At 37.4% G+C, this 12,956-nt stretch overlaps 1 long non-coding RNA gene across 1 annotated transcript in view; it reads left to right on the top strand.

Annotated features, from left to right (window-relative positions):
• The window catches only part of LOC113042523 (uncharacterized), a 59,033-nt gene extending 48,448 nt beyond the window's left edge, over positions 1-10,585 (top strand). Inside the window, exon 3 of the long non-coding RNA XR_003275589.1 lies at positions 10,140-10,585. This is a non-coding gene — a long non-coding RNA (uncharacterized LOC113042523). The remainder of the gene's footprint in view (positions 1-10,139) is intronic.
• Positions 10,586-12,956: the final 2,371 nt, after the last annotated feature.

The following is a 12,956-nucleotide window of genomic DNA, read 5'->3' as shown; positions in this document are numbered from 1 at the left end:
TGCCATTTTATCTAAAGTTCATCATAAGTTTAATTACATTAAGAAACTCAATCTTGATCCAATTTTTTTCTGCATTTACATTGATGTATTTTCATACTTTGCTTCATAAAACAGCGCTTCTCAATTATTTTGCTTCAGAATCTAGATTTAGCACACAAACCTGTAAATCTGAACACTGTCTTGAATTGGAGTGAGTTGTAGTAAATGCAGCATCTCTAAAAGCTGGCCAATAATGAACAGTAATTGGTTTTACAGTAACAAGATTGGTTGGAAAAATAAGTTGGCATTTGTCAAGAAAAGGCTTTCTAAAAAGTGTTTTAGAGGGCAGCATTTCTCCACAATCCACCACAAACTCACACATTATGAAATGCCTACTTTTCAGATGGATTACATTGTGCTGGATTACATTGTGTTCCTGAACGATTACATAACATCTCAGAAATACATCACTTTATGGAAATAAATGGCTTGCGTTTCATGTTGAATCAGCTTAAGAAACACAAAAATGTTTGAATTGACAGTCCCAGCTGGTCTCCTTCTACTAAAACCCAAGCCAACATCACACAAGATGTCAGCCCTGCACTCTTCGTCAGGATGACAAACATTGCCTTTGTAACAGACATAATTGTGACATCCATAGCCAATGCAGAATGAGGCTGAACCACGGCGGTGAACTTTGAGTTATGCTTTTAATAAGAGATCTGCTGTTGGATGCTGTGAATTATTGGCAAGGAATAATGAGTTTTTGTGCTCATTTGTTTGACTTTTAAGGAAGCTTTTTAAAGCTTTAGTACAGCTGCGTTTATGGATGCATTGTAACTGTGTATCTAAATATCAGTCATTCATTTGAAGCAGGAAAACTGACTTGTACAATCAGCATTTGAATAAAGCCCTTGCAGAATAGCTTTAATGCGTGTCGCTGAGAACACTGTTTTCTATTCCGCGCCGTTGTTCTGTCAAGGTTTCTGTCATACCGTGCATTCTGTGAGTTTGGCGAGTGCCATTGAAGCATTCTGGCCTTAATTCAAGGCTGTCTGAAGAAGAGAGATGTCGACTGATTTTAAAAATCTAGACACGTGTCAGTCAGGGGGGTGATTACTGTCAGAATAGGCCTGTTAGACAAGAGAAAGATGGAAGAGAATGAAAAGAGTTTGCTCGAAGTTTTCTTTCAATATCAGTATTGGATGCTTGTATATGACTAGATGTGTTAAAGGTGCATTTTTTATATGTATAGCATACATTAAAAGAAATGAATAGTGCTTTTGAAAAGTGTGACTTCACTCATTTCAGTAGCCTAATAAAAGCTGTTTTATTTCAGATGGAATGGGTCAGGAGGAAGATACTGTTGTGATTGCATGACCAACCAAATACTATGCAATATACAGTATGTTCCCAGTTGTTTGATTTTTGCTCTCTGAAAAAATGAATCATGGCTGGATACAATGGCATTGATGAGAGAAAACTGCTATTGCAAGATGCTGCATGTTGCTTTTTTCAGCAGTCAGAAAGAGCTTTATTTACAAGTATACAAAGAATTTGTATTGGTGTCACAAGGTTACAGTACACAGAGACGACAACAACAACAACACAGATTATAAAAATAAGATGTGAATAAAATGAACATATTATATGTATATACATTATAAATAAACAATAAAATAGAATAATAAATAGAACAATTAAATAAATTGTATGTACATGTGTGCTATATAGTAAGATTTAATTAAATTTAATTTTTATACCAAAATGCATTTTTTAAGTGACAGCAAAGACATACTGTATATGATGTAATATATATATATATATATATATATATATATATATATATATATATATATATATATATATATATATATATAATTTTTTTTTCAAATAAATTATGTTCTTTTGAACTTTTTATTCTTCAAATCATCCTGAAAAAATAAAATATCATGGTTACCACAAAACATTACAACAAAACTGGAAGAAAAAAACAGATCGGTGTATCTCACATAATACTACAGAACATGGCTAAATAGCTAAAATCTTATGAAAAAATAGACAGTTTCATCATGTGACACTTATGATATAAGGAGTTAATTATAATAAAAAAATAAAATAAGACGAACTACGATAAACCATATATTGTCATAGTCGTCTATTTATTAGTCAAGAAGAATCAATAAAAGCAGTTAAATCGTTTGTTTATTCAGCAACCGCGATGAGGAATTCTTAAAATATATTAAAATGGAAAATAGAAAAAATTATTTTAAATTGTAATAACATTACATATTTATTTTTTAGCTGTATTTTTGATCAAATAAATGCAGCTTGGGTGAGCGTAAGAAAATGTAAAAAAACAAAAAAAAAATAACACATTGTTAAAGGGGGGGTGAAATGCTCGTTTTCACTTAATATCCTGTTAATCTTGACTACCTATAGAGTAGTACTGCATCCTTCATAACTCCAAAAAGTCTTTAGTTTTATTATATTCATAAGAGAAAGATTAGTCTGTACCGATTTTCCCCGGAAAAACACGACCGGCTGGAGGCGTGACGTGTGGGCGGAGCTAAAGAATCACGAGCGCCTGTAGGCTTTTGCGTTGAGAACATTTGGAAGCTGTGACATTACCGTGAGGAAAAAAAACATCCAAAACAAACCATGACTAACAGTCAGATTCAGCGTATATTTATGATCCAGAACTAGATCCCGAGGCTGAAATTTAACAAAAGCAGCATCAGCAACGACGTCTCTATGTGGTATGTACTGAAACTGTATATATTTGCTTAGCGGTTTTGGAAAATGATTAAGTTCCACTTTATGTCGTCTTTTTTTTTTTTTTAAGCTGTACATGTGGAAAGTGCAGTTTGATGACAACATCGCATGTTGTTTACTTGATGTGCTTACGCGCCGATAGCTAAGTAAACAACACAGAGATATTTTAAGCAGTTTTACTCACCGCCTGCGTTTCCAACACACGATCGTGACCCTTTTTCACTGGGACTGCATTATCCTTAAGAAATAAACGATACGCAAATGTTGTTTGTAAAACAAGCATCTTCGAAATGCAGGGAACAAACAAAAACACTTGCACAACTCCGTCGATGCTCTGTAAAAATAAACTCTATCCACTGGTCCCTTAATGCTGTTTTTTTTTTTTTTTTGGTAATCTGTGGAGGGTTGTCTTGCCCCGGCAACCAAAAACACACGTCTTTTGTGACATTTCGCGACGCTCTCGCTCTGATCAGTGAATGTCTGTTGTGCTCTCAGTGCTGTGCTATACGGGAGCGTGTGCTCTTCCGGGAGAAGTGCCCTTAGCACCCATATAAGGAAATTCTGCTCCATCTAACGTCACACAGAGCCATACTCGAAAAAACTTTCCGAAACTTGTGACAAACCGGAAGAGGTATTTTTGGAACAGAAATACTCCTTCAAACATACAACTTAATTTTTGAAACTTTGTCCATGTTTAGCATGGGAATCCAACTCTTTAACAGTGTAAAAAACTCAGTATGCATGAAAAAGCACCCCCCCCCCCTTTAAGCAAATGGCATTTCCCTAATATGCACAAAATATGTGATGAGCACATATGGAGAGACTTTATTTCTTTCTTTTCATTTTTTTTTTTTTTTTTGGACATGCACATTAGATAGTAACAACAAGTAATTGTTAATTGGACCATGTTGCATGTCAGATTCAAACCTGCATCCTCCAAATGAGCATCACAATTCAACAACCAGTGATCATTGGGCCACTGCTTTGAAAAGGTATATTTGAGGTTCGTAGGGAGCAAAATATTACCTTTTCATTCTCTGATTTCCATATTAGGTTTTAGTCAAACCGAGTTTCTATTATCATTTCTAGCAGCTCACCTGAGTGAGAATCCATGTATGCCCAAGGGCTGATGGATTAGACTGCACGTGAAGAGAAATGTGCAAACAAAATTATCAACATTTTGAATGCTTAAGGTTTTCTATATCTAAAAATTGCTGCATAAGAACTATTCCCTTGTGTTTTAGTGGAGTTAACCTGTTAGAGTATTCGTGTTTGGTTGGATCCCATATGCTGTCATGAAGAGGTTGTGTTGCGTGCCAGTGTTAATGAAGTCTCTCAGCTCTAGTCGGCAGCAGTATGAACTCATAATGTGTGACACTCTCCGCTGCCACAGCCGAGATTCGTCTCAGCGGCCCGGTCCTCAGACACGACATTGGTGAGCTGACGCCAGGGAATAACTTGCCTCATGTCAATCACACAGGATGCAGAAACCAAAGGGAGCAGCAGATAGTCATTGTCTAAAACACAAGATGATGGTCTGCATTTCATGATCAGAGGATGTGACTAAAAAGGTGCAAGTGCTGGCAAACTGGTTTGCAGTTAACGGATCTGTGAGGAAATTTACAGGAAGTCAAGCAGGGCAGGGTTTATGTAATCACTGTTATTGTATACTTAAATACATAGAATTTGATTGGTCACCATGTTTTTTTTGTTTCAAAATGATGGAAACTTCAGGTGTGTTATTCATTACTTAATTTATGTATTTATGTTTTTCTTTGCAGGCGGTATGCAGCAGTGTGGTAGCTTGTAATTAAATAGAAATGAAAGTGCGTGGGTTTGATTGCTCGACTTGACCCTGAGTTGTGTGAACGGCTAAGTGGGAGTTTCCTGTAGCTGGTGAAGGTTGATGGTCAATGCAGTGTTCCAGCTTTACAGAAAATAAACAGGACATGAAACACCTGTTCACATAGATGCTGTGCATATCACTGCAAATGCTCATGCACCTTTTGTTCATATACCTTTATAATATGGACGCACAACTTAATCAGTTATCTATGTTTCTGCCATGAGATAAAAAAATGTAAATAGCAATTGCACCTGTATATCTCACAATTTCTGAGAGTTCTGACTTAAGAACTTTTTTTTAGTAACTTGCAATTATGAGTTTATAAAAGATAAATAAAGTTTATAAAAACGTTGTTGTAAGTATATATATATATATATATATATATATATATATATATATATAATTTTTTTTTTTTTTTTTTTTTTTTCAGTCAATTTTGAATATGGATTTTTTTCGGTGACCATTTGCCTATTTTTTAATTTACCTTTTTTAATTTTATTTTTTTTAATCTACCGCTCACTGAAGTTAAACTTAAAACACTAATAATTCCAAAATGAACATTTAGTTTTTTTTTGGACTGTACAGTATTCTCTTGTAGCAATTAAAATGACCAATTTTAGATTTTATTTTTCTAATTTAAATTGTATAAAACAGCATAGCAATGTATGACCAGGCATTTGAGTTATTTAACTGTTTTTGTATCCCGGTAGTGTAAACACATTTATTGTGAATAGTAGTTGAAGGTTCATTATTTAGATAGAAAAGCAGCATAAATGTTCCTGCTCTTACCTTTGTGCCTCTTTAAAGCTTCAGGGTTTCTTCTGAATGTATATAAGCAAGCGCACACTACAAATGCAATTTAAAAACACGCCCGCCGACATGAATAAGTTTAGCTGGCTGGGTTTCAGTATTGCCGGAGGCTTTGTTTTTTTTTACCTTAAGCAATTTGTTTGCAATTCTAACGGGTTTTCAGGCGGGCATGTTTCTTAACTGACTGCTAGAAGGGGGAGACGGCGAGCACTACAGTTCATTTCCACCCACCTTTGTAACCCAACCCTACCTGTTCCACACAGTCACCACAGGCTAAAAAAAGGAAGAGCTTTGGCATGTTAAGTTTCATTACTTCATGAAGGATAAGAAGAGCAATTACAAAAGCAGCCTCTCTCTCTTGTGCCGCCCACCTCTGCTGTGCCTTATTAGACATCTCTGTCTAGGTGGCAGCTCCTCTCTCCTTAAATGTGAGAGGTCAGTCTGGTTATCGAGCCGATAATTAGATAACCTGAGAAAAAGAGCCTATCACGGCCCACCGTCATTCAGTGGCTGCTCCTGTAGTCGGCCTGCAATCACAGATAACTTGGTGTCTCTTTTCAATTACAGGGGAAATGCAGCGTTGGTGTCCAGAGGTGGCCGAGCACATTAGCATCTTTAGAGGAATTTGACTAACTCCCACTCACATGCCAACGCTGCCAGTTTGAGTATCTATTTGCCATCAGGTTTGATTAAGAAGTGATTTATAGGTAATTTATACAACAATTATACAATTTATACCACTTAATTCTTGGGTTACGCAGTATTAGTACCAGATTTGTTGTCAGTGGTATTAGAAAAGTTTAAATACCTCAAATTAAACGTTCTCATAATTTAATACTACTATTAAATGTGGTCTCTAGCAAATCCCAAAATAACGGGTCAGAATTTGGAATAATTACATAATTTGAAAAATATATATATTATAAGAAGTTTATTATGCTCGTCAAGACAGCACTTATTTAATCAAAAGAAGATTAATCAGGTAAAAATGTAAAACAAAGCGTGTGTAGCAGAATTATGTTTGGATGTAAAGTTTGCTTTAAGATGACTTGTTTCCCGTTATTTCTTCTGATCTAATGAGCATTACGTCATTAATAATAAATACAGCCAACGTCTTGTTCAGAAGAGGTTGTTTGCGTGTCTGTGGGACTAATGTATCCCCAGGTACCTTTCACCTCCATGATTTTTGGCCGGCTGCCACATGGCTTTACAGGTCCATCGTTCACATGTAGCCATACTGATCTGTCAAGAGATGAGATTGGGCTTTGAACTGCCGCATTGTTTGTTTCATTGAAACTGCAATAATAGAGGAGTCTATAAACTGCTCTCGGGGATTATTAAAAATATATTGTCATGTAGCAATTTGGTCTTCACAGTCCATGAAACTCATGAATAACTATATTAATATCACCTATAGTGTTGCCTGTTCAGGCATAATATTGTATTAACAATGCAGGCTTTTACATATGGATATGGCTAATCTTATTAGGAAGACAAAGCATCAGGCCTCCTATTTTACTACTTGTAATGGATATACCGCCACAGGCTCCTCATTAATGCCTGTTTGGATAACTTGCTGTGGTTTTTATGTATCTGCTAACTATCTTTATGTTGATGTCTTCATCTGCGTTAAGAACTCTGGTGCAATGAATGAGTTTCAGTAATTTCTTTTTCTTTGTCTTCTCATTTGGGTCCTGTTCTTAGGAGCTGAATTAAGTTCTTTGTGTGGCTTTTGTCTTGGCGCCTCTGAGTGGGCTTTTGCTTTGGCTTTTAATAGTGAAGTGATTAATCAAATTTCTGCATGGTTTATGTATTCATGTGTGTCATATTTTTTTTCCTCATCAGGCAAATTAAGAGCATGTTAGACTCTGCATCCCAGCAGGGTATTAAAGCTTGTTGTGCTTCAAAGACAATTTCTCGATAGAGACAATATCGGCTTTGTCCTCTGAGAGTGGTGTCTGTACCAGTAAAGCTGGTCAGCAGACAGATAGATAGATAGATAGATAGATAGATAGATAGATAGATAGATAGATAGATAGATAGATAGATAGATAGATTGAAAGTATTTATTGAATTTATTGAAAGTAGATGGATAGGTTAATGGATGGATAGGTATGTGGATCGATAGGTAGATAGGCTGGATGGATGGATGGATGGATGGATGGATGGATGGATGGATGGATGCATGGATGCATTGATGGATAGATAGATCAGGGTTCACAAGAAGGTATATGCAGAAAGTCCAACTTCATCAGTTAGGCTTTATGGTTTCCTCCAAACAATATTGGCACCAAACTTGAACTGACCAACATGAACCAGCCATAACAATTCATTAAATCAAATTTGTCATCTTGAATTTATTCTGAAGGTTGTTACAGTCAATTAGAACCATACAATTGTATCCAATACCCAATGAAGGTACAATTATGAACATGCATTGCCTTTCTTCTGGTGTGCGAATAGGTGTTCTGACAAATGGGAGTTCCTCAGATATGGAGTCCTGATCTCCCGCCTCCACATCAGATTCCTGAGAGCTATCATTCTAAAATAGTTCTGATTGGCTCTGGCCCTGCCAGCATCAGCTGCACCTCTTTCCTTGCCCTCTTGGGGTACAGCGACATCACAATTTTCAAGAAGCAGAGGTTCATTGGAGGACTGAGGTCTGTAATTACTCTGACCCATGGTTCATACTCAGAATTCTCTTCCTGTATCTAAGATGGTCTACTAAAGGGCATTGTTGATCCGGCCAGCCACAATCAATATGGGGCACATTGTAGAAGGTCAGAATAATTAATGAATGGTCTCTGTAATTGGGAATATTCATCTTTCAAATGCCGAGTTGGGATGAGGTTATCAATTACGTGCTGTTGTATCTCCAGCGCTGTTTAGTTTAATCATCATGTCGATTGCATATGGGGGGGGGGGGGTCTTGAATATCCAATGCAACTCAAATCCCAGCAGTCTCCAGTAGTAGAAACAAGACTCTGGGGTTGTGTTGGCATTTAGACTTGCGCAATTGAAGACTAAAGATCCTATAACATGAGAAAGAATTCCATAGATGGAACAGTCCTTATCATACAACAGAATTTTTTCAGTTTCCATTTCCTAACTCTCTGAGGGGCTCCTCATATCCTTTCCTTTTCTTCTCATTTCATTTTTCTCTCTTGATTTTCAGCTCTTCCGAGATCCCACAGTTCCACTTGCTGTACGAAGTGGTTTAGTTCGAGGTGGATTTGATGAAAGACCTGGCAGTGAAGATAATGAAAGCCATCACACCTCTCTATCCTACCCCTCCTCCGTGCCACCACGCACTCCCACCTGCCCCTTTTGAAGCCGGGAAGGGTGAGAGATCTCAGAGAGGATCAGCAGTCCAAATGTCAGCCACATTAATAAAGAACAATTAAAAGTTGCATTAGGGGTGGCAGATCGCGGCAGCCAAGCACCTCGGGGCTGCACGCACTTGTCTGTTTGTTTCCTGAATACTTCAGCTACGGGAAAGGGCAATCAATAGTCGTCATCCGGCACACCTGCTCAGGATTCATTTTACACAGGAAATGCTTTTTTCCGCAGTTCGTGAAGAGCTGAGGATGATTGGGGAGTAGGGGTGGGGGGGGGGATGACAGATTTGCATGTTCCCTCAGTACCTATAAACAGACTCGGGAGAGCGGGAGTGGATGTAAGGCTCTGGAGGAGGACAGACACTTTTCCGACGTCTTTTCCGCTGACACAAGAAGTATTCAGATACACCCTCCTGTGAAACAGACACGGTTTCCCAGGCCTTCAACTGAGCTTCTTTGTTTCTGTTTTCTTTTCATCCTTCTTTGCTTCCTTCTTAACTTGTCCTTTCCTTTCTCCTGTCCTTTCCTTTCTTCCTTTCTTTTGTCTTTTCTTTGTAACTGGCTTCTCTTGACTTTTTGAGGATTTTTTTTCTTGTATACACAAGAAAGTTTGAAGATGCCAACATAACGGCTTAAACAGACATAATTCTTTCCTTACTTCCTTCCTTTTTTTCCGTCCTTTCTTCCTTCCTTACTTTCATCTATCCATCAGTCTGTCCATTCTTTCGTTCTTCCTTCCTAACTTCCCACCATCTCTTTCCTTCTTTTCTGTTATTCCTTCCTTCCTTTTGTTTTTCTTAATATTTTCCTTTATTTTACTGACCTTCTCTTCTCTTCCTTTACTTTCTTTTCTTCATTTTTGTTGTTTTTCTTTCCCCTAAAAGGATTTAGAGGTGCCCTCATAAGACCTCATATAAATACTTCCTTCCTTCCTCTGCTCTTTTCTTTTTTTAATCTTTTTTTCTTCTTTTCTTTTCTTTTCTTTTCTTTTCTCTCCTCTCCTTTATTTTACTTCCTTTCCTTTATTTTTCTTGCCTTCTTTTAGCCGGGCTTTTCCTGTGTTTCCACTGACATAAGTAGGATTCAGAGACGCCCTCCTGAGACCTCTAACAGACATGATTTTACAGACCTTCAAATAAGCTTCTTTCTTTCATTCTTTCTTTCTTGTTTGTTTTGTTGCTTCTTTCTTTCTTGTTTTATTATTTCTTTTTCTCATCAGTCAGAGACTTTTCCAGCCGCCTTTTCCGCTGCCACACGATGAATTCAGAGATGCCCTCCTGCAATCTCAAACAGACCCCGTTTTACATGCCTTCAGATGAGCTTCTAGTCTTTCATGGAGCATTTCTGTGGTCTTGCTTCTATTGATATGGCTTGTTTGAACTCTATTTCAGATTGTCTGTGACCGAGGACTCGGCCAAGATGGAATGAAGCTTCTCTCGCTGAAGGAGGAGGGACACAAAGCTGTGTTTATTGGAATCGGTCAGTTTATATGCATTTTCACACATTGTCTTGTTGTCTGTTATGTGGACAGACAAGCATGTACACAGAAAAGATGGAGAAAGCTTCTTTTTCTCTGAATCACTGGCAACTCCTTGGCTCCCTGTCCGTGTTAATGGCTGTGGATGATCCACTTGACGATTTCTCCCCCTCTAACAGTAACCCCATTCACATCTCATTTTCCGCCCGACTCCTTGAGCTGCCACTGTTTTTGCCGTGCTAACCTAACAGTGCATGGTCGGGCTGCCCACTGCTTCTCAATGAAGGACATCCTGGTTTCTCATCGGATCCCTCTGCCCTGTTCTCTTTCAGCTGAGCCATTCACTACCACTAGATGTTGACCCCCAATGCTCCTGAGCATCTTTTAGTATCATCTGACTCCCTGGACTCAATCCTGCTCCAACAATAGGACTCTTCTCCTTTTTTATTTCCCTTGTTTCATTTGTTACAGCTCTTTCTTTTCTTTTCTCTTTTTTTCGAATTACTATCTTTTTTTCCTTTCTCTATCTTATTGTGTTTACTGACTGTAAACAGTATCAGTGGATTATATAAGATGTGACCTTTTGCTATTAGAATCAAATAATGATTATCATATTGGCGCTGGCAGTGAGGGGCTTTGCTTTTTATTTTCAAACTGCGTGGCTGTGTGCAGTCTCATCACTGTTATTATTTTCCTTCTTTGTTTTTTTTTACCCAAAGCCAAGGAACAAATAATGTATTCTTGAAGATTAAATCTTCTGGATATGCATGTTGTTGCTTATTAAAATGAATCAAAGAGGCTCTTCTTTATATTGAAAAAAAAAAAAACATTTCTATTATAACTACTAACTTAAGAAACTTATATCTGCTGAACTAAAATAATCATATTACTAGAATAATACAACTTTATATAGAAATAAATTAAACTGTGGTTACGTGGCCCGTGTATTGATCTTAGTAATTCAAACATTGCCTAAAGCTGTCCATGTGACTGTCTTATTGTACCGACACAATGAGAAAAAGGAATTAATTCATTGTTTTGAAACGCTGAGTCTCTTAATACTGGCATCCTAATTATGAGTCTTTTACGTAGAGCATTTTTGGATTTCTCTACAAAGGGATGTAAAGAAATTTCGACTGTGGGAGAAAATGAAAGCAATGAGTGTTTGCAATTAATTTCTGTAATTCCACACGAGTCCTTTACGGTCTTTTTAAATGTCATCCACGCACATGATTGACATGCTAATTTCTCCGTGGCAATATGCAAAAATATGCAAAGTGGAAGCCAGGTTGAGGAAGTCAGATAAGAGCATTGTTTCTAGGCTATAGGCTCAGGAGTCAGTGCCTTGGGTTCAATGGTTTTAAAGAGTTAATTAACACCTTAACTGCCTTTTTAACTGCGATCTCCCTATCTTGAGTTTGTGATGTCCCTTTTGATTTCATTCTCACTTTTATGATAACAAGAATGAAACACTGTACAGTAAATAACACGGTCCATTAATGGAATAATGTACACATAAGGCCATAAAAGCAGTGGAGTATTTGTAACAACCACAAAATATTACTCAAAGTTGGTATTCCTCAAATATGTTATTAAAAGGCGTAGCAATCAATAAATGCAAGGACATGATTAAAAGATGTACGCTCTGCACTGAGATGAGACGTTTCTGGAGAATACTTGAAGTTTTTAAAAGCTCCGCAATCAATAGTTGCTACGAGTTGGCGGCAGAGATCGGTGGATGCTAGTCAATATGAGGTTATATTATTACACTGTTAAAATGAGCCGTCATTTGTTTATGCTTCTACAGTACCACCAATATAGAGGGAATTTATCATCTGTGAGGTTATGTAACATCTCTACGTACTGAACTTTAGTATGACGAGCCTCAATATTACTATAGCACATACTTAAGAGTTAGTTTCTTGTGCTATATATATATATATATATATATATATATACATTACAGACCAAAAGTTTGGACACACCGTCTCATTCAAAGAGTTTTCTTTATTTTCATGACTATGAAAATTGTGGTCACACTGAAGGCATCAAGGGCTATTTGAGCAAGAAGGAGAGTGATGGGGTGCTGCGCCAGATGACCTGGCCTCCACAGTCACCAGACCTGAACCCAATCGAGATGGTTTAGGGGTGAGCTGGACCGCAGACAGAAGGCAAAAGGGTCAACAAGTGCTAAGCATCTCTCGGGGAACTCCTTCAAGACTGTTGGAAGACCATTTCAGGTGACTACCTCTTGAAGCTCATCAAGAGAACGCCAAGAGTGTGCAAAGCAGTAATCAAAGCAAAAGGTGGTTACTTTGAAGAACCTAGAATATGACACATTTTCAATTGTTTCACACTTTTTTGTTATGTATATAATTCCATATATAATTCCACATGTGTTAATTCATAGTTTTGATGCCTTCAGTGTGAATCTGCAATTTTCATAGTCATGAAAATAAAGAAAACTCTTTGAATGAGAAGGTGTGTCCAAACTTTTGGTCTGTACTGTATATTACCTTAAATTTTTGGGTGGTGGGTGATTAAACAGATTAAATAATTAAACCCACAGAAGAAGTCTTTCATGAAGAAGGTACCTGAGCCTTATCTACAGACCACAATACAGTAACAGCAAGCATTCTTTCTTCATAAAATGTAAAAATCTAGTTTAACTCTTCACCCTTGTTTTTCTTCACCGTTATGCAATTCATAAGGGTCAGACAGGTCGAGGACA

This window comes from Carassius auratus, chromosome 24 (assembly GCF_003368295.1).
Source record: "Carassius auratus strain Wakin chromosome 24, ASM336829v1, whole genome shotgun sequence".
In the NCBI taxonomy this organism is placed as follows: Eukaryota; Metazoa; Chordata; class Actinopteri; order Cypriniformes; family Cyprinidae; genus Carassius; species Carassius auratus.
This window is presented reverse-complemented; position numbering and strand designations above follow the sequence as displayed.